At 40.5% G+C, this 21,957-nt stretch overlaps 1 pseudogene; it reads right to left on the reverse strand.

Annotated features, from left to right (window-relative positions):
• Window positions 1-1,220: 1,220 nt before the first annotated feature.
• Window positions 1,221-2,059, reverse strand: LOC143844152 (reactive oxygen species modulator 1 pseudogene; annotated as a pseudogene).
• Window positions 2,060-21,957: the final 19,898 nt, after the last annotated feature.

The raw sequence follows: 21,957 nt of genomic DNA on the forward strand, positions 1-21,957 counted from the left end.
GAAGGAAGGGGAAAGGATTAAGATATAACATCATGTTTCATTAGGACAACAGTTTATATGTGCACACAAACTCTGCATTTCTATATTTAAATGTAGGATCAGTGCTATTGTGCTACCGTAGGCACATGCTTACTTGTAAGATACACGTTGGAAGAAAGGGCAGTGTTCCAGAGTATTTGTAGCAACTCAACCTGTTGCGAGCAAAACTAAGGCAGGGTGGGGAGCTGGTTCTGAATCAGCAGTTGTATAAGGAAGTTTGCACCACAATTCATCTTACTCTGTAAAGATAAAACATGAGCGACATGCCCTTGACCACCAGCAGTGTTGCAAAGAAGTAGAGGTCAGGTCAGCAGTTCCCTTTCATTGCAAAGAGGACTGTATGTGGCTCTGATGCCAGTGTGGCTGCTTTGATACCCTTGATCCCTTATAACTCCACCATTTTGGTAATTAGAATTCCCAGTGACATATCTTCAACAGAAAAGGAAAACTCACAATGGTGGTATAGGAAAATGTAAGCGTGATACATGTTGCAAGCCTTTGGTAGGATATTCATTTAGATAATGAACACTGAGTCAGATGTTTCTATTTAAGAGGTCAGCAAGTCAAAGAGGCAAGTCATTTTTTATGGGAGAAGCGGGTATTTCAACTATTCCGCACTTATGTTTTCTACCAGCCAAGCAGACATCATAACACACAGGATTTTATCACCTCCATGAGCCTCTTTGGTATACTTTGGCCATTCATGAGAGTTCTGAGTTTTACCCAGAAAGCTGATGTCATTTTGTTGAGCTTTATGGGAGAAATAATTTTGAAGCCTGAAAATGCAAACCTGTTTTCTCCTTCCCATGTAAAGACACAGCAACCTCTTTGTAAAGAAGCCAACCTAGCTATTCCTCATCAACTTGCTGTAAGAAATTAATAGTGGGGGTGGGTGGGGGTGGGATTACTGGGGCCAAAACATTAATTGAAATTTTAATTATCGTAGGCAGATAATTCAAGGCACAACTACTTAGGAATCAAAGTTCTTAAGAAAGTGTACTTAGACTGAAATTCCTCTTTATAACTTTATTTTTGTTTTCCCTTTATCCCAATTATTACAGCTTCACCATCTGATCAAAGATCCTCCTTTTCTTCCTCCCCCCCCCCACACACATCAGTAAAAAAAATAGTATTATATTACAGTGCAGAAACTCAATCAGCAGTGGCTTTGGGTGTTCAGACTAAAAAAATAAACATGTCAACACCATGTTAATGGCTACAAATGTCCCAAACGTGCCACCACTCTACATTATTGTTTGACCAATGCAACCCATCCGTTCTTGCCCTCTCATGCCAATTCTGAGGCAAGAACATACCTCTTGCTGCTGACACCTGCTGCTGTCAAGCTTTTATGATGGCCAGATTTTTCCATTGGCCATGGTCTCTAGGAGATATCGAAAAGTTCCTTTTGAAAAGATTTGCATCTGCCATGTTGATAAACCACTCAGTTATGCATTTGCTTTTATACTGTCCACTATTCTCTAAGCAATGTGCTTATTTGATGAGCCTTGCTTTGCAGGAATCTAATGACTCACCCGAGCAATATATTAAAATTCTATTAGCTGATTAGATTCCTAAAGTTACTGAGCATGTAAAGAGTATTGGGCTATTATACTCCAAAAAAGGGTACAGTCTTACAGATTATGAAAAAATTGCATGATATATTAATGCTTAGATAATCACTCTAGATCTCCCACAGATAATAAAGTGATAAAAAGTTTGACAAATTAAGAGGACTGATATAGTAATTGAACCCTTTATATAGAGATATAAATGTTAATTTTTAAAAATTTTAATTAGTTTCTGTAACTATGCCTTATTTTATTATGGGTTTGATGTAACCCCATTTATTTTATGCAAAGCCTCCTTTCTCTTATGGCATGCCAATAAAGGTTTTTATGTAACATAACGTAATGTGCACCTAATGCCATACCAGCAGCAAAGCCCATCATGAAGCCCATTTTTACTCGGTTTAAAAGCTGGGTTGAGACTGCCCATATGGGCCCACTGTCACAGGCATCTCTGTTGTGTGGGTCATTACCTAAATTAGTGGTTTCTTTACATTCCATGTGGTAGCTCAAGCAATAGGTCCTTTAACCTTGAATGAGAGGTGGCAGAAGAAAGGTAGCTGCATTATAAATTGCATATAGAAAGCGTACACATGTGTGTGAAATACAAGCTAATTTGCAAAGTCAGTGCTAAAAAGAAGAGAACAGCAACTGTTGATAAACATTTAAAACAATATAACAAAGGCAACATTAGTTCTAGACAACTATTTGTGCAAATGTTCAAGGATATTCATTCTTTCACTATAGCCTTATGAAGTTCATTGCATTTCTCATATAGGAATGTGAACTCTTCCCATCTGGAATGCCAGCTTTTTTTGTGTGATAACCCATCCTGGAATGAAATAGAGGGTGATTAAAGAGTTGCTGACTTTCAGTTCTTCAAAGATTATTTCTTGAATGTGTAAGCAAATCAGTGGGTCTCAGCATGTTTCTTGGGTTGGCTCAAAATTAGTTTGAATGTTCAGGCATACACTTGAGTCTAAGCTTTTAATATTCCAATAGAAATCTGGTCTACAGTATTGTATATGTGAGACTGTGGGAAATTGAGCTCAATTCCTGCACTCACAAGAAGAATTGAGCAAGTGGATGTTCCACCCCCATAATCAAATTGACTTCCTTTTTATGCCAGGAAACTATAGAATATGTTTCATCAACTCATGTTGTACATTACAGGAACTAACTGAGGGTTGGTGGCAGCAATATTATCACTGTTTGTTGTGACAAAATGCCCTAAAACAATCCTGATGTTACAAATATGCAACTTAGAATGGCCCATAACAGGAGTGCAGGGTTGCCAGAGTGGGGGGCTGGGGTGACAAAAGCTAGCAGATCACTGAGGCCTTCATCATGCTGTATTAATAGAATCTATTTACTTTTTTCTTGACTTCTAATACTGTTGAGCATTGCAGCCAATAGGGGCATAAGGAAGGAAGTAAACAGGAATTCTTCTGATTCTGTTGGTCCAGCCTTTCTGCAACATTTACTATAGGCTGAAAGAAACCTTGTTTCTCAGATCCTGCTTTACCTATTGCAGCAAACAAACAAAAACCTTTTACTGACTTTTCCCTAATTCATCTTCTTTTCTACATCATTCTACTGTTCCATTTGGCTGTTCCTTTCCTGATATGCCATCTCTCCCTCCTCCATTTTCCAGTCTTGTTCTCAGCTTCTTCTCATTCATCCTGGTTGGTAATCCAATTTGAGTGCAAGGGAAAAAAGGCGGACTATAAATTATGTAAATAAAATAAAAGCTAGAACATACTTTTTAATTTTATAAAAAGAAGGAGCAAGTTAATATTTTCCTCATAATCTATCAAAATAATAATAGCATGTTTTCCCTTCTACCCTTTCCATGTATGACAGTGAAATCTTAATCTGCTTTAAGGGTTACAAATGAGGAACAGACATTAGAACTTCTATTGCAAATAGGGAGGGGGATATCTGAAGATAGTACAGGTCAGCATATTGCAATTCCTTTCCATTTTGGCCCTGGAATTCCTATGACCGTCCTGAAGTTGATGGGCAATGTTGAGATTCCTGATTTTATTTTCTGATGAATTATACCTACCACAGATTATTTTGCTATTATAGATGCATAATATAAGCCAGACAAGTTGTTTTGTTATAATTTTTTATTTGGATCAGGGTTGTAGTGGCTTTTTGCCCAGTGGCCCATGGTGACTTTTGGCAGTCCTGCATGAGTGGTTAATGAAAGTAAAACAACTAGATTTGAGTCCAATAGAACCTTAGACACCAAGAAGATTTTCAGGGTATAAACTTTCCAGAGTCAAAGCTCCTTTTGCCAAACCTGTATAGTAAGTGACCTACATACTGATGAAATCAATGACCTATGAACAAAATAGGGACACTTCCAGAACTGATTCATTATGCTCAAGAGTTGTGTAGAGAATGTTTATATATTTTATCTTTCATTACTTTAAGACACAATAGATTTAGTAGACAGAAAGAAAACATTGATTTATCACATGATAATCTGGGTTTTTTTTTAACACTGGTGTGCATTGCCTACTAATTTAATTCTGTGATATATTGAGAAATTAAATGGTATTTAAAAGTCCACAGCAATTGTATTTTAGCATGGTAGATAGTTTAAAGTTAATCATTAAAATCCAATAAAACCCATCTGAGGTAGAAAATAATTATGGTAAGTAATGTTGGCAAAAATTTTAAAATCTTTGTTCTACTATTAATAAAAGAAAATCTATAGGCCTAAAGCTAATGATATCTACATTTCAATAAATCTGTATGGTTCCCTGTTGTTAAATAAATTATACGCCTGGCATCATGATCCAAAAATTTGCCTGAAATCAATAGCTTTAATGTAAGATGTCCATCTGTCTCGACTTCTGTAGGACACTCACGCCTTCCAGGACATTGTCCCACATTCCGTCTGGGTCCTTTAAAGCCCCGCTTCCACCTCCTCTTGCAGCGCCATGGACAATGGCCCAGCCGGAGCCCCTTCCCTGCCTCCCTCTCTACCTGCCTGCCGGCCAGCAGGATGGCCTGCAACAGTGCTCTGCCCTGGCTGGTCCTGTGGCTGGCCTGTGGAGGCACACAAGGCAGAAGCCCACCCACAGCCCCCACCTAACCTGCGCCAATGGAGGCCACGCAGGCGCACAAGACGGTTTTGTGAAAGAGGCGCTTGGGGGGGTGACAGTGAGCCCAGTCAGAGGGAGGGAGCCCAGGAGGCTGCCACCACTGCCACAGCACCGGGTCCCGCCTTACCTCCCTTCAACTCTGGTCACCTTACTTTAATTTAACATTTCCAGAATACAAGCATGATTCACCTTTGCTGCATATCTACCCCAGTGAACTTGTAAGTCTGATGGAAAATTCTTGATTTCCTTTATCAGACTCTAAACAACAATAATAGGATATCACTGAACATCAAGATCAACCACTTCTAAAGAGGAAGAATCATGGCTGAAACTGTATAAAATGCCCTTCGATCCAGTGAAGAATTTAACAGATTGCCAACGTAGCACTAGATAAGATCTACATTCAAATAGAGACAAAAAAGTACATATGTCATTCTTTGAAGAAAGGGCTGAACAAAATGTAGATATGAAAATAGAAATTATTCTAAGTTGTTGTCTAGTCAGAATATGTCCCAGGTACATTAATCTTTACCGTCAAACTTTCTGTGGAAGGATACTGACCACATTGTATGCATACATTTTTGATAATTATTCTATGAGTCTCCACCACACAATCATACAACCTGTTTCAGTCCTCTGCCATTTACACTAGAAAATATGAATTTTTAATGGCCAGCTTCAATTGGAGGTGCAGCTTGAGGCTAATATGGGAGGTCTAAAATGAAAACCTAATAATAAAAATAAATATTGCCTAGTGGTTAAGTTCAATGCACTACAAATATTATTCTTAGAAGACTTAGGAAGTTTGCAAGTTTGCGGATACACAAAGCTTCCCAATAAATATTACAACTTTCACTGCAGCCATCTTGTTTAAAAACATTAAAGGAAATTTCAAACAGGAAAATAGGCTTATAGGCATCTAAAGGAAAACTGACACCACATATATTTGCATATATGTATGTATGCTGCTGTTAATGTAAAGAGATGATACACAACCTGACCACCTCTAAAGAATAAAACTTAGAGAGTAAACACATAGATCTTACAATAATTCAAACCCTTTCCCACAGTTCTCTCCTACCAAGGAATCATCAGAGAGTTCCCAGATGTTTAACAGACATCTAGGTTTATTGCCAAGGTCAGCATTTCTGTTTTATATCATATTCGGATCCTGAGTAAGGTGGTGCATGTATTGTGTTACTGCACATGCAAGTGATGCAGGGGACTCATTTCAGGCATGGCAGAGTTTGTGCAAATGGGGGCAGATCAAAGTCAGTCAAAACTGTCTTGTCTACCTCTTGAGTGCAGTTAAGGAATGGCAGTTCAGGCTGAGAATGTTAATTCAAACAAGTTACACACTGAAGAAATGCATTTTACTGGAAAGTCAAATCATGTTAAATTTGCCAACTACTCCACATTTCATTAGGCAAAGAATAGTTTTAAAATATATTTTACTCATGACATTGATATTAGAAGAAGTAATAATGGTCCTTCGCAGCATATCTGTAACAGCAGGAGCTGTTATATAGATTTTGCTAAGGGCTAAGTGGGCAGAGAGTGGGTGTGGCCTGTCAGAGGCAGGGCCCAATCGGGATGCGCAAAACACGTCCCGACTGGGCCATGCCTCTGACAGGTCACACCCACTCAGGACTTTGGCCCAATCATTGGGCCAAAGTTCTGACAGGGCCCACCCACCCCAACCAGAGGCAAACTGGAGACATCGCTGCCAGACTGCCCCTGACCACTGCAGGGACAGAGGTCAGTGCCAGCCATTTTCGCCCCAAGGTTGCCCTAACTGTCCAACTGTAACTTCCCTCACTTTACCTCAGAACCCTAACAGATCTGGCAGGAGGCTGGTGAGTGCTCTCCCTCCCTCCCCCCTTCAGGCCTGCTGCGAAGGATCCTCTGATAGCCCCTGACTGAGGGGAGGGAGACGTTTCCAAGAGCAACGCAGGGGAGTCTGAGGGCAGGGGTGTGGGCACTCCTTTTGAGGGCAGAGAGCTTTCCCCTTCTGCCAAACAGTTGGCTGACAGGGAGGTCACAGAAAAGCCTCTTCTCACTTAAAATACTGCTGTGGCTGGCAATGCCGCTGGAGGGAAGAAACAGCCAAACAACTCTCTGCAGATTTGAGACCTACCACACAGGGTTGTTGTGCAGGTGAAACTGGAAGCAGTTGCAGAGGTTCTTTTGCCTCCTGTTTCATCTGTACAACAACCCTGTGCAGCAGCCCTCAAGTGTTTCAACTCCACAACAACCTGCGTGGGAGGCCTTGAAACATTTAACCATAATTCTCCACAACCCTGTCCAAACTCCATAGCAACCCTTTCTGCCTGGGCAGCTGATCTTTATACTCTGCAGATGAGCTGTAATTCCAGGAGCTCTCCAGGTTCCACAAGAAGGTTGGCTACCCCTGGGTTGGAGATATTCCTGGAGATTTGGATAAGGGCCTTAAAATCATACAATGCCTCAGAATCCGGCCTCCAAAGTTGCCATTTTTGCCTGCAGAGCTGATCATTATAATCTAGAGATGAGTAGCGATCTAGAGAGGAAGGTAGAGGCTGGGGTGGAGTGGTTGCGGGTGTGTCCCTCCTGGGCTATGGGCTTTGGCCAGCCCTTATCAGCAACTCTTTGTATTTTGGGGTGCAGAGAGACAGACAGATCAATATTAATATCAATCCTGCGATTCTGGAACGTTCAGGAAGATCTAAATAAAGAATATTTACAGCCTGAAACTGTACATTGGAAACTACTTTGAGACACCTGAGGCCTGCTGGGTGCCTGTGAATCGAGGGATACATCTATTCAGGACTTCAGGAAAGCTGATTTTCACAGTCTTAAAGGTATGTTGCGTAGAGTCCCATGGTCAGAAAGATGGGGGTCCAACAGGGCTGGGAGTTTCTTAGAAGTGAAATACTGAAGGCTCAATCACAAACAATTCCCTTGAGAAGAAAAGATGGAAGGAGTCTAAGGAAGCCAAGTTGGCTCCATAAGCAGTTGTCAAATGATTTGAGGAATAAAAAAGAGTCATTTAGGAAATGGAAGGAAGGCCTTATTACCAAGGATGAGTATAAAGAAATAACAAATAATTGTAGCGGGAGTGTTAGAAAAGCTAAAGCTCAATATGAGCTTAGGCTAGCAAGAAATGCTAAACATAAAAAAAAGGCTCCTGAATGTCTTAATTTCCTCTTTTGTTATGCCAAAATATGCCTTGGTAATCAAGAGAAAGGCACCTTGGTGTAGTGGTTAAGAGTGCGGACTTCTAATCTGGCGAGCCGGTTTGATTCTGCACTCCCCCATATGCAACCAGCTGGGTGACCTTGGGCTCGCTACAGCCCTGATAAAGCTGTTCTGACCGAGCATTAATCTCAGGGCTCTCTCAGCCTCACCTACTTCACAGGGTGCCTGCTGTGGGGAGAGGAAAGGGAAGGTGACTATAAGCCTCTTTGAGACTCCTTCTGGCAAAGAAAAGGGGCATATAATTTATTTTATTTATTTATTTATTTATTTATTTATTTATTTAGATTTATATACCGCCCTCCCCGAAGGCCCAGGAAGAACCAACTCTTCTTCTTCTTCAAGACTCTTGTTCACGCAAGGACAACAGCTGCACATAGGTATCAATGGCTAAAATACAAACGCATAGGAAACCTTGGAGCAGCAGAGTACTGTGACATATTTTCTTCTCTTTTCCCCTTGCTATGAAGGCTGACTTTCATGCACATTAAACAAACTATGAAGGAGCTCAGCTTGGGAGCTTGAAATCCCTGGCAAAGCCCACAACTGCACCTCCAAAGGCAAAATATTTTCTGAACGTGTTCTTTAATTATATTTCCCCTAGTGATGATGATGTAATGTGAGCAAAAGAATTGTCAGGCAGCTACAAAATATATGCAGACTGAAAGGCAACAGTGTACATGACATCATTATAATAAATTACCAGCACGATAAACCAGCCCACACCAGTCCATGAAATGAATGACAGGGCTCTTATTTTCGTAGCTCCCGGACTCATGTCTAATTTACAGCTAATTTTTAAAGAAGGATATTAAACTTCAGCAAGATGTCTGGCTGTCATTCTAGGCATTCTGGTTCCAACATCCAAGTCAACAGTAAAAGCAAAAAATTGGGAAAGATCTATGTGCAGTCTCAAAAGTGGAACAGTTACCCTTTTTCAGTTTGCCTTGGGATGTACGTGGAGAAATCTATACTGTTGCTGTATGTTTTGTTTCTTATTGTTGTTGTTAGATGCGAAGTCGTGTCCGACCCATCGCAACCTCATGGACAATGATCCTCCAGGCCTTCCTGTCCTCTACCATTCCCCAGAGTCCATTTAAATTTGCACCTACTGCTTCAGTGACTCCATCCAGCCACCTCATTCTCTGTCGTCCCCTTCTTCTTTTGCCCTCAATCGCTCCCAGTTTTGTTTGTTAGATTTTGAATAAAGATTAATTTTTAAAAATTGCTATATGTTTTAGTGTAGTTGTTAAGTGTGTTTTTCCCCCAAGAACAGCATGCTGACAGAGCTAATTTGGGAATCTAATTTTGGCATTGTCACTGTTTCAGTGATATGGTGACAGTCCATGCACTATGCTATATGTTAGCATAGAACTTTGTGAACCAGAACCAGATGATTAGGTTAATAGATAAGACTGTTAGAATATGCAAGATATGCAAGTTCTGTAATGTGCATAATTTAACAGATATATAAAGAATGTCCTACTTCTTGGTATTTTTAAAATAATTTCCTCCTACTTCCTACTCCTTTGAGTATGCTTCCTCCCTTTTCACCTTCAGATGAAGAACAGTTAGACAGACTACTCGGACTCTTTTTTTTTTTTACTCTTTACTCTTACAGAGTTGTTTCAAGGCTCCATGAAGCTACTTATTTTTTGCTTGACTTCCTTGCATATTTAAAGTCTGCCAACAAAGACAACTGTCCGAACGAATTCAGAAACGCTGATGAATCAGGGAGTACTGGCCATATTGAAGTAATGTGTTTTTCTTCACACACAAAAATCTGGATTTCCTAAAGGAAATTAGCTTTTTAAAATTGATCTACCTTTGGTAAAGCAAAGAAGATCTTTGTAAGTATTTTCTCAGATTGGCTGCTCCAGCCATTATGGCTGACCCAGAGACAGAAATGAAACTTGTGGAATCCAGTTGGTTGGGATAATTTGAACGGAATGTGGATGTGTGTCAGTATTATGATTGTGTGTCCAGTTTACGTAAAAAGCCCCCAAGACTTATCTAAGGGGGCCATTGCTGCTGCGGGGGAGGAACGGCGAAAGGGACCTGGCTGGTTGGAGAGATTGCCCAGCCCTGGCATCCTCTGAGCAGTGTGTGTGTTGGCATGGCAACAGGGGGTGTGGCTGAACTGGGCGTCAGTTAAACGGATGGCCTGATATTCTTTGGCCTCTTTCCCCCCTTCAGGGCACCCAAAGACACAAAATCCACCATCCCTCCCTGTTTATGAATTGTTTGACTTTTTGTTACATGTTGGGTTATATTATTGATTAATTGTCACAGCCTGTGGAAGTGGAGCATGGGAAGGATCAATTTTGGTGAGGCCAAGCTTGCGCGCTGTACTCCCCTAGATTTGGGGGGCCCCTTAAGGGGCTGTGTGGATGCAGAGCCTGATTGAAGGCTCCAGGGGGCAGGAGAACCCAACAGAGGCTGGTGCCTAGAGGGGTCACTCCATGGTGCCTCCCCCACTTTTTCAGCCTGCCAATATGTCCGGGTTTTGGGGCTGGATAGCCAAGGCAACCCGTTGAGGGGCAGGCTGTGGTGGGCTTCCTTGTGGTAGGGTAACCACAAGATGGCATGATTCTCTTCCCATGCTTGCCACGCTCAATGTTGAATAAAGGCTGTGGCCAAATATTTTATGCCAAATTATGGTTGTCAGTGTCCTCATTGGGCGGTCAATATCCCCCTGCAAGGCAATTGGCAGTAGCATCATTTTGTGGATGGGATGTACCTTTCTATCTATCTTGAAATGACAAGATAGTGCTAGAGGGCAAGCTGTTATTGCAAATCTTGTGCAGAAAAGTTGGTTGAGTATGCTGGTCTCTATTTTTAGTTTTTTTCTTTTTCAACAACAACAAAAAATTATTAAAGCAAGCTGAAAACTAAAACACATCCTCGATGAAATTTAAACAGGAGACAAAACAATTCAAGCATATAGTTAGCAAATCAATTTTGAAAAACAGGATATGGTCTTAACAAAATTCTGAATTTTTCAGATTTAGGATACCACCTAAGTTTCATATCCTAAATGGTCTGGAATCATCAGCTTTATAACTTACACCTTTTAAGATAGCTTCAAGTAGGTGGCTGTGTTGGTCTGAAGCAGCAGAACAAATTTTGAGTCCAATGGTATCTTTAAGACCAACAAATTGTATTCCAGTTATAAATTTCCATCACTGTACACTTCATCAGAAGAAGTGTTGGTTCTTATATGCCACTTTTCTCTACCTGAAGGAGCCTCAAAGCAGCTTACGTTCACCTTCTCTTTCCTCTCCCCACAACAGATAACCTGTGAGGTAGGTGAGGCTGAGAGAGTCCTGATATTATTGCTCGGTCAGAACAGCTTTATCAGTGCTGTGGCAATCCCAAGGCCACCTAGCTGGTTGGATGTGGGGGAGCGTGGAATCAAACCCAGCTCAAAAGATTATAAGTCCATACTCCTAACCACTACACCAAGCTGGCTCAGACAATGAAATTGAAATAACCAGACGACATATATAAGGTGAAAGTCAGTCATGGATTAGTATACAGCATAATGAAGATGTTTACTCAGTGATGCGTTATGGGGTAGTGCTATTATACTGCCATTGTTATAGACTGGAACTATGACACTGATTAACTGGAGTTCGGGTTTTTATCCATTAGAATGTTTTATCTTGTTTTAGATTGTTATGATTTTTTTACCTATTATATGTAAACCGCCATGAGCCAGCATAGCTGGGAGTGGTATATAAATACAATAAATAAATAAATAAATAAACAAACAAACAAATAAATATACTGGCCTTTGTTATTCCCTTAAAGACTGTATCTGCTAAACATCTTCATTATGCTAATCCATGACTGATTTTCTTCTTATCGATTGATGAAGTATGCTATGCACATGAAAGCTTTGTTGGCCTTAAAAGTGCCAAAGGACTAAGAAGAGTTTCAGAGTATAAGCTTACAAGAATCAAAGCTCCTTTCGAAGTGCTACAGGACTCAAATCTATCTGTTACAATGCAGACCAAATAGCTAGCCTCTGAAACTACCTTTTAGGATAATATAAGATCAGCTGTTTTGGTTTTGAAATTATAGAGTGCTAAAAGAGGTCCTTGAGGCCACCTAGTCTGACTCCCTGATCAGTGAAAGAAATCAACAAGTTTTGTTAAGAAAACATTTTGGAAAACATGGAGAGAAATGAGATTTTCTGTGACAATGTTTTGTAAAGATGCTTAAACATTCAGCTATATATCCATTGTACCAGTTTATTGATGGGGACTGCATTGTCAATGAAACCAATAATTGCTCAAGTAGCATTTCCTTGCTTTGGGCATTTAAATATTCTAAAGGAAGGGTTCCCCTTTGCAATGCATTCAGAATTTCTTTGACTTTGGTGACGACAACGACTTGCTTCAGGTGTCCCTCCCCTAGATATAATTATCATATGTCAAAAAGTTAATACTGCAGATACAGAAAGCTGTGTGCTTAGCAATTCAAGAAGTAGAACAGCAACATTTCCTTCGAAATTTTTGATTATAGGTCTTGTACATTTCAGGCAAAGCCTGTTTGAAAACTAACAGGGATGATTCCCACCCCCCAGGTACTAGGTGCCAACACGTTCCCCATCTGGCTTACTTCTAACTTTAATAATATCATAGCTTAATTGCATAACATTCTTGCCAAGTTTTTTTCTTGTGTCAGTTTACACACAATAAAAGTAGAAGTAGAATAACTAGGATGGTTTATGAAATGCAGCTACTGTCCTATATTTTAAGTAAACTTGTGCCAAAAGGAAAACTCACGCAGAGCCAGGAAGTCTGTATGAAATCATTTACCACTCTGCAAAAATATGTACGGGAAAGAAATTAAGTTCTGAACTTTCACTAATCTGTAATGTGGCTCCCTAGAATAACAAGTTTATTGTTCATGGGCCAGCACTAGAATGTAATTAATTCCAATTTATAAAATATGCTTTGATCATAATTGTTACATCTTTGAATGATTCATAAAACATTCCAAAGCAAGTAGCTCCTCCCCCCCAAGTGAAATTTTAGGTGGGCAAGCTATATGTCATATGTATAAAAGGGGAGATGGTGTCACCTACAAGTTAATGTGGTATGACTTTGCATGTGTGAGCACCAAGGGCCATAAATCTTCAATAGTTCAAATCAGTCATTCCAGTGCTGTATCATTGATGAACTTCAGATCTCCAAAGGGTTATAGCCAGAAAGCCTGGTTTTAATCCACCCTTATGAGGCAAGGGGGAAAAAATGGATTGAACTAAAGATGATGAGATCAGCCCTTAAGTGCTTTCATGTACCATGTAACATAAAATATTCCAACTATTGTGGTTTTTAAAATATAAATTCAATGTGTCGGTTTTGCTTTGAAAATAACCTAGGAGCTTCTTGTAGTTCTGGTAGCTAAAGATAAAATGCTAACACAACAGCAGTAGAAGAAGAAGAAAAAATATATTTTATACCCCAGTTTTAGGCATGTTTACATACAACTAAATCTTAATGAAATTAGCTTCCACGTATATGTGTAGGTTTAGATACACAGTCTTAAATAAAGCTTAACCAAAGCATGGGCCCCCCAACTAGCTATGGAGGCAGTTTAGTTAGGGAAAAGAATGAGGTATTTTAATTGAGAGTACAAGATATAAATGTTGCTATCAGAATAAATAATTTTGTAAAGCCTCAGCTATATATGTATTATATTAATATGATAGTTTTTCTTTGCTGACAGCAGTACAAATTCTGCATATGGACAACATGAATCCTAAAAGCTCTTGATAATCTCGCCAAGAGGCTTCCTTGCATATGTTGAGCAGCATCAATGACCCTAGGGAGCCTTGCAGAAAGGCATTGTCAGTCTCCATGGGGTCAAGCTGGGACACCATCTGAGTGCAAAGAAGGATAAAAGCATGGGAGAGCCAGTCTAGGCATGACAATCAGAGTTTGGGGCAAATGGTGTGATCCATAGTATCCAGATCAACAAAAAAGGTATTGCTATAGTCTATATCCAAACCGAGATCTTTCACAAGCATTTTAAGCCACATCTGACCCATAACCAGGTCAACAAAAAGAATCAAGGAGTTATGTTTAGTGAATCTGTCAATAATGACTCTTTAGCCATCTCTTAGCAGGGTTCCCCAATCATTTGTAAACAATGCATCAGAATCTCATGACAAGCAGGAAGAGGGTATGTCATTGTGCTAAAATGTTCTGATTCACATTGAGCTGGGAAAATCCCAGAACTATGTATGTGGAGAGGAGGGGAATTAAGAGTGCAAACTTTATGAGCCCCCCAAAGTCAGTATCTTCCTCATTTTGTTCTTCTATAAAAATAAAATAACAGCTGTCACACTTCTTGGCTCCATAGATTAAACCTCAGGGCTTCAGCAAATGCTTGAAGTCTCACTTTAATGCACTGCTACACTTGAAATCATAGTAACTGCCCCCCTTTAACAAGCATATGCAATGTTATTTCCTTTGTTTAAGCGTTATTCTGGATTCCAAAAGAGCATCCTTCCTACCTTTCCTAAGCACTGTGCTAACTACAAAAGGGCTAATTTTATCGTTATTGGGTTTACAGTCAGGATAGCCTTTCCTACGGAATTACGAAAGAAAATTATGGTAAGTCTTGACATGGCTCCCATGTCAACACTTTAAGTATAACCTCACCTGAAAGAGATTGGCAAATAAAACTGTTGAGAATACTTATTTAAAATAAAAAAGAACCACTGAATGGCATGAAAAGCAACTATCAACTAGCTGCTTTGACTGAAAGACAGAATTCTGCCTTGCGTGTACTCTAACGTTAGTGTGGCCAAGATAGCTAGTGCTTGTGACAGGATTGAACTCATGCCTAAAACAGTTTGCATCTCTAATTGCAGGAGATGGTTATCAAACGCTCAAACAAATAACAACTCTGAAATGTTGTCGGTGGAAACTAAGTAGTCTTTGATAATTGCAGCCCACAAATATTTATGTCCTTTTAAAAGTAATTGCTCATTAGCAACAATTGCATAAAGCCACATATTTAAATAAATGTGCAGGCCTGCACATTGAAGTGCTCTGAACTTGTCATTTATGGTATGTTGATTAGAGCTGGGCTGAAGTGCCATTCACAAAAATAGTGCTGTGAAATTGAGGGGGGCATAAAATCTCCCCTTCAAATGCCAAACATTGTTTTTCAAATCTCTTCCATGGCTGCTCCTGGTGAGAATGACCTATTTTGTCTGCAATACAGGGAGGTGCCTTAGCTTCCTGCACTGTTATGGAGAGTTGTAGCTCGACATGAGAAACTAGGTAAATGTCTATGTGTTATATAAGGCACTGTGAATGTTGAGCAGCCTAAGCAACGCTGGGGTGTGACCACATCTTCTAGAGTTGTGCTGCAACCTTGTAGCATACCACAGAAATCAAGGCCATCCCAACACTGCTTAGGAAACTATGCAGTACTTCTAAAGAGAGCAAGCATTGCCCAGTTGTCTAGGCAACCAAGGGTAGCAAGGCAGCAGAATAGCAAGGGAAGAGAGATGTATTCCCCTTGTCTAGGCAAAGCAAGAATGCCTTTCCTTCTTCCTAGTGGCTAGACCAGTTTTGTCAGAATCAATTAAAGGGGACAGGGCACCTTCAGAACCTATTAATCAGGCTGTGAAGATACAGAAAGCTGGAAACAGCTAACAAAATAATTTGGAGATAGTGCCTATATCATTTTTTGTTTGTGCAATTTTTTAATTGGCTAGCAATGGCTACTGAGGGAATCCATAGCTTAAAGCTACAGGCACTCCTTTTATCATTTTTGAGTGTTTTATCCCCTCCCTCCCAAATGTATTTTTTTAATTTCACATTTTTTTTGCCAAACCTGGGTCCCTATTCAGGTTTGCCTTGCTTGTTCACGCCTCCAGTCACTAGATTTAAGTATTCAACTTTGCTATTAGTATATAGATAGCAGTAATAGTAACTCATGTCACATTCAGTGAGAGAAAGTGAGAGGGAGCCTTCACTCAATCTACATTACCTAGATCACTGGTTTTTCACCAATAGTTTTGTTGTTTTATGGAATTATCTGCTATTAACATTCATCTGTAGATAGCCGGGGCATTATTCTCTCTCTCTCTCTTTCTCACTCTCTCGTGTACACACACACACATACACGCACAAGCTCACGCACACATCAGTAACAGTGGGACAGCAAAGCAAGTTCACTCAGTAATAAAGATTTCATTGCAGCTCTAGCATGTTTAGTGATCCTCCCCACGTCCCAAATTTTCCATGCCTTTTTGCCCAGTCATCTTCCACTCCCACCTGTATGGCCACCAGTATACTTGTGGCATTCAATGCAGTAACCCTCTGGATATCAGGAAAAGGAGCCAGAAACAAGAGAAGGGTGCTTTGTCCTCCATGAAGAAGAAGAGTTGGTTCTTATATGCCACTTTTCTCTACCTGAAGGAGGCTCAAAGCGGCTTACAGTTGACTTTTCTCTCCCCACAACAGACACCCTGTGAGGTGAGTGAGACTGAGAGAGCCCTGATATCACTGCTTGGTCAGAACAGCTTTATTAGTACTGTGGCGAGCCCAAGATCACCCAGCTCGCTGCATGTGGGGGAGTGCAGAATCGAACCTGGCATGCCAGATTAGATGTCCAAACTACTAACCACTACACCAAACTGGCACCATGCAGGTCTTCCTTTTGATGAATTGGGTTGGCATTGCATGAAACAAGATGATAGACTAGATGGACTATTATCTGGGTCCAGCATGGATGCTGATATAGTTTCAATAAAGCTTGAGAATAATGCCTATCTATTGTAAAGCTCTACTGAGGTTTTATAGCACTGAATGACCAGCCTAGAGTGGGTATTAATTTAAGAATAAATTGATGCTTAAAGCACTTTACATATTCTTCTCATTTAGAGCTTAGGCAAGAGCAACTTAAGAATATGTTGCTTAAAAATGATTAGAATTCAGTTTTAATGGAAGCCAACCACAGACCCTTTAAACTAATACTCCCCCATTTTCACTAAGAGATTTAGAATGTGAGGTGAAGTATGAATCTAATTGGAAAAAATCATATGGTAACATGGATTAGTTCCTGTCTTGACATAGTTGTATAGAAATATTTGCAATAATTAAAATGCCTTGACTTCACAGTGCTTAAAACTTAAAACAGAGATGTCAGACTTCTTAATCTATCTGCAGAAGAGACAAGGACATGTCAGTATCACTTGTAATTACTATAAAGACAATAATTAACTATGAAGTATTATTGAAGAATGGAAATGCAACGCTGGCTGAAACAAAGCATACTAAATCCTTTTTTAATTTGCAAAGGTGTAGCTCTGACTGATATTTTCTGTACTCAAGATTCCCCCCCTTTTTTTTTTCTTAACTGAACAAGCCAATAGAAGGTCATATAAGAATGGTGGATTGCCTGTTATCCTCAGTGGTGGCTTTGTGTTCCATTTTGAAGAAAATAAGCAGGTTAGAATTTTTAGTTCAAAGCAGCAGCAGTTCTATCAATGAAAAGCAAGAGGGCAAAGTGAGATACCTACGAACAGGTCAGGGACTGGCATATTAGCATTAGGGTCTGGACTGTGCAATTTATGCCAAGCTTTACCTTGGCCATTTTTTCTAGCCAGTGTAAACCTGGAAGCTGACCTAAACAATAACATTGAGATTTTATGGGCAGATCTGGCAATGCTTAGGTTGGTACTTGTATAATTCTGCTTTGCATGTATAATATGGTACAGAAGACAATCCTTTTCTTCTAGAAAGGGAAGATGGCATGCATAGACTCCAATAAAAATTTTTCCATATACATACAGCGGAGTCCTTGCTAGCTCTTCCTGCTGCCACTGCAAGAACATCTGCTGAGGCTCGCAGAGGCCTCAGTGAGTCTTTTTGGGTGGCAGGGAGAGGTGCGGAGTCCCCACCAGCACTTCCTCCCCCCCACCCCAAGAATGCCCACTGAAGCTTCTCCAGGCCTCAGCTGGCCTCCCCAGGGTGGGACCTCTAGCGCCCATTGTATTTAGAAATAACAATGGGCTTTTTTGCTAGCAAAGCTATAATTTGGGATTCTCTATGAAGTTGAGTGGCACAAGGTCCATACTGGACACAATGCCCAATCAGCATATGTGTGGTGTTCGCCCACCCACTTTCCTTTTCTTATGGGCATCCATATATTTTCCTCAGCAAGATTAAAATAGACTTTGGAAGTAGCATAGCTCAGCAAGCGAACACAGACAATGGAGCCTTTCTTGTGAACTCACGCACCATTCTGCTTAAATAGAAAACAGTCCCAGAGGCTATGTTTTGGGGTGGGAGTATTTTAAAAAGTAGTCCTACAGAGAAGCCTCACTTTGTGTGGGACCCATTGGAGTTTTTGAGCAATGAAGAGGATGAGAAATGCCATATGGTGAATATCAAATAGAGGTTTGCTATGCTATAAATCAAATATGAAGTTTGTTGTCATTGCTAGAAATATGCAATGGCTTTTCAAAAGGGTCAGAGGCTGCTGTTTGTTTTGTTTCTCTGCAAGCCTGAACCACCAAGTCATTTTTCAGTCTCTTATTCAAAAATACAAAAAGAAGCTCTAACACAAAATATTTGATGGATATCTTATCACTTTTCTATAATGTTTGCAAAATTCTGTGTAATTCTAGGAGTTTGGTTTCATAACTCATTCAAATGCTTTCAATTAGGCAAGAACCCTCAGCAGAGGCAGTCGTTTCACTGACAATTCTTGTACAAGCTCTGCCAAGTCTAAGGAATAGAGTGGTAGATTACCACTAAGGATGGGTATGATCTGGCTCATGAACTATCAAAAAGCCAAAAAATGTTGCAAGAATCCAATTATCATGTGAGATTATGTGAAAACCAATTCTGTTAGTGTGTAAGGTGCTCCTGGACTCTTGCTATTAGCAGATCTGAAGAACTGACTCCTTGGATGGCGCTATTTAAGGCTTACTTTTTTCAGCCATGGCTGCATCACCCACAGCAAGGATTCTCTTCCCATTCCCTCCCTTTTCTTACTCACTCCTTTCCTGAAAAGAAACGATCACCACAATGAGCTGACATAAAACTGACCCAGCTGCTCACAGGCCCACATTGTAGTTCTGGAGGCCAAATCTCAACACATGGGCCTGTTCTAGCCCATTATGTTCAATTCCATGATCTATTTCCAGTTTTTCATACAGTTCAGCTGCTCAGGTGTAGACTAAGGTATGAGGGACAAAAAGGACAAACTGGCAATGAAGAGAGGAGCATTTACCCCTTCCACTGGCACTAACAATGTCTAGCAAACTAATCTTCACTTAGATTGTCCATACTTCAGTAGTGTAACAGGGTGTCTGTGGTTATTTTCACAGTCAGAGTAGTTCAGCAGTGGAATAGGCTGCCTAAGGAGGTGGTGAGCTCCCCCTCACTGGTAGTCTTCAAGCAAAGGCTTGATAGACATTTTTCTTGGATGCTTTAGGATGGTTAGGGCTGATCCTGCGTTGAGCAGGGGGTTGGACTAGATGGCCTGTGTGGCCCCTTCCAACTCTATGATTCTATGATTCCAAACAAGCCCCATTTTCTTATGAGACACATAGTTATTCAGGGAAAGTATTGCAGCCAGAGAGACAAAAATTAATTGGCTGTTTCTAGAGCATGGTAATAGTCCTTATTTATAAGAAATAGGTGAATAAATAATTTAAAATATATGAAGCCAGGGAAGGTTAAAAACCTGGAGTTTTCAGAGTCTTAGCCCCCTATTCTCCATTTATAAGGCGAATCCCATGCCTGTAGTGCACCATTAAACCATGGAAAATTGACATTCAAGCTGTTTTTATACACATCGTAAACAATTATTGGCAACCATAACAGCTGGTGTCATGGGACTACACTAGGCACTGTGACCCAGTCAGCAGCCATACATAGTTTAAATTCAGGTGAATCAATCTGCACATGCAGGGCACCAATTCATTCACCAGTTACCCTGAGGGTCCCATGACAGGAGTATAAATTAAATAAAATCTTATGCTCTGTAGTAAATTTTAAACTGTTGATGGATATGTGTGGTGTTAGTTTGCATTGTCAACCCTGGAGTATACCTCCTAAATCTCCTCATTCTCCCTTTAACAATAAAAGATGCAAGGACAGTTTTAAGCGTACCCAGAACATGCAGAAACTTTTCCCTATAACGATAGTTCATGTTTCCCTCTGAATCCTGGGAAGACATATTATACTAAGTTCTATGTTCGGTATAACTTCACATGCACAGAAGACAATTAAATTTCTCTGTCCCGAGCCTCAACAAGAGAATATTGCCGTGAATCTTTATTTTCATGTACTCTGCTGTAAATAAAATTGTGTGTGTGTGTGTATGTGTGCACCTTTCTACAAATGCTAAACTATAGCAGAGACTTTAGCCAAGATGTATGCTCATATATTTCCTGACTTTCAGATGCTTCAGGCAATTCTCAACAACAAAACAGGAGACAGGGGAAAGGGGATTTAAATTAGATTTGCTGTTTGTCCACCTGCAGATCCATAACTAGGTAACATGTTCTGGACACAATGAAAAGACACCACTAAAGGGAACATGGGTAAGAAATGGCTCTGGAATTTAAACAACAGACCTCTACCTGTTAAAACTAAAATTATGAGCATTTAGGTGTTAGATTGCACACATCAACAGGAAGAGAATGATGACTACAGGCATTTGGGGAGAGATCTGGCATGTGTAAGCATCAAGCCCCAAGAAATATTTTGAGATTTACTCATGAATTCCACATCCACTCCTTGGATATGGTTGTGATGACTGAATAGACTTGATAAGGTATTTAGCATTTCCATCCTTCCCCCTTAACATGTGATTCTTACACATTTTTAAAAATAAGGCTAGAAACTACAGGAAATGTCCAACTGCTATTCAACATATGAAGGAATGATGCCCCCCTCCACTTCCATCTCCCAGAAGCAAGCTTCTCTCAATTTTTCTTTCCATTTACTGACTACTCTAATAAAGTGTTTTCCTCATGCTGAAGAACCCTACCTGTCCCACTCTTCCACAGTACAATATTCTGGCTGTTCAGCCCAGGAACCTGAAGAAAAGATCAGGAGTCCGTTTTATCTTAATCAGCACTCAAGGCTATTTGAAATTCAAAAATAATAAACTATTTTAACTAACACAGAGAGGAAAGGTCAGTTGAAACAAAGGACTGAAATTTCTGAGGTAAAACCAGTTACATGCACAGACTTTAGTTCTTATGTTTTAGGCTAATGAGAATTCAAGCTTTTCACAGTGACTTAAATCTTTATGTTGCGAGGCTTTTGCGCCAGTGTTTCCCCAAACACTCTAGCATAGCGATCCCCAACCTGTGGGCTGCGGACCACATGTGGTCCATCGACTAATTGGAGGTGGGCTGCGAAGGACGCCTTCTCCCCCCCCCCCGGCCCATTACTTCATCAACAATCTGGCAGGCGCACAGTTGCAGACTCAGAACTCCACGCCTGCACTCGCTGGCATGCCAGCGGCTGTGCCTCCCTCCCCCGCCCCAGCCACCTCGCCTCCCTGAGCAGAAGCACCGCCTCGGCTCCCCCCCCCCAGAGTCCCAGGGGGAGCACTCACTTGATTGCCGACAGCAACCCCCCACCCCACCGGGCCTCAGTAAAATTGTCAAGTGTTGAGTGGTCCCCGGTGATAAAAAGGTTGGGGACCACTGCTCTAGCATACTTTTGTTATTCTCTGACTCTTTTAGTTTCCAGAAATCTGATATACTCTTTCCAGTATCCAAAACACTTCTCTTGAAACACCATTATGCATCTTGAGTTTTTAACTGACTCTTAAGTTTCCTAAAAGTAGTTTCTTGAACAGGGATCTCTACAGACTTCAGTGCTATCACCCTGTTTAGACTGGGTTGGGAAATTCCTTGTCTCTAGAAGAGCTATCTCCTTTTCTTGGCCCACATGGGTATCTCTGTCTAATTATCCTTTCATCATTGCCAGTTGTCC

The sequence above is a fragment of the Paroedura picta genome, chromosome 9 (assembly GCF_049243985.1).
Source record: "Paroedura picta isolate Pp20150507F chromosome 9, Ppicta_v3.0, whole genome shotgun sequence".
NCBI classification, from domain to species: Eukaryota; Metazoa; Chordata; class Lepidosauria; order Squamata; family Gekkonidae; genus Paroedura; species Paroedura picta.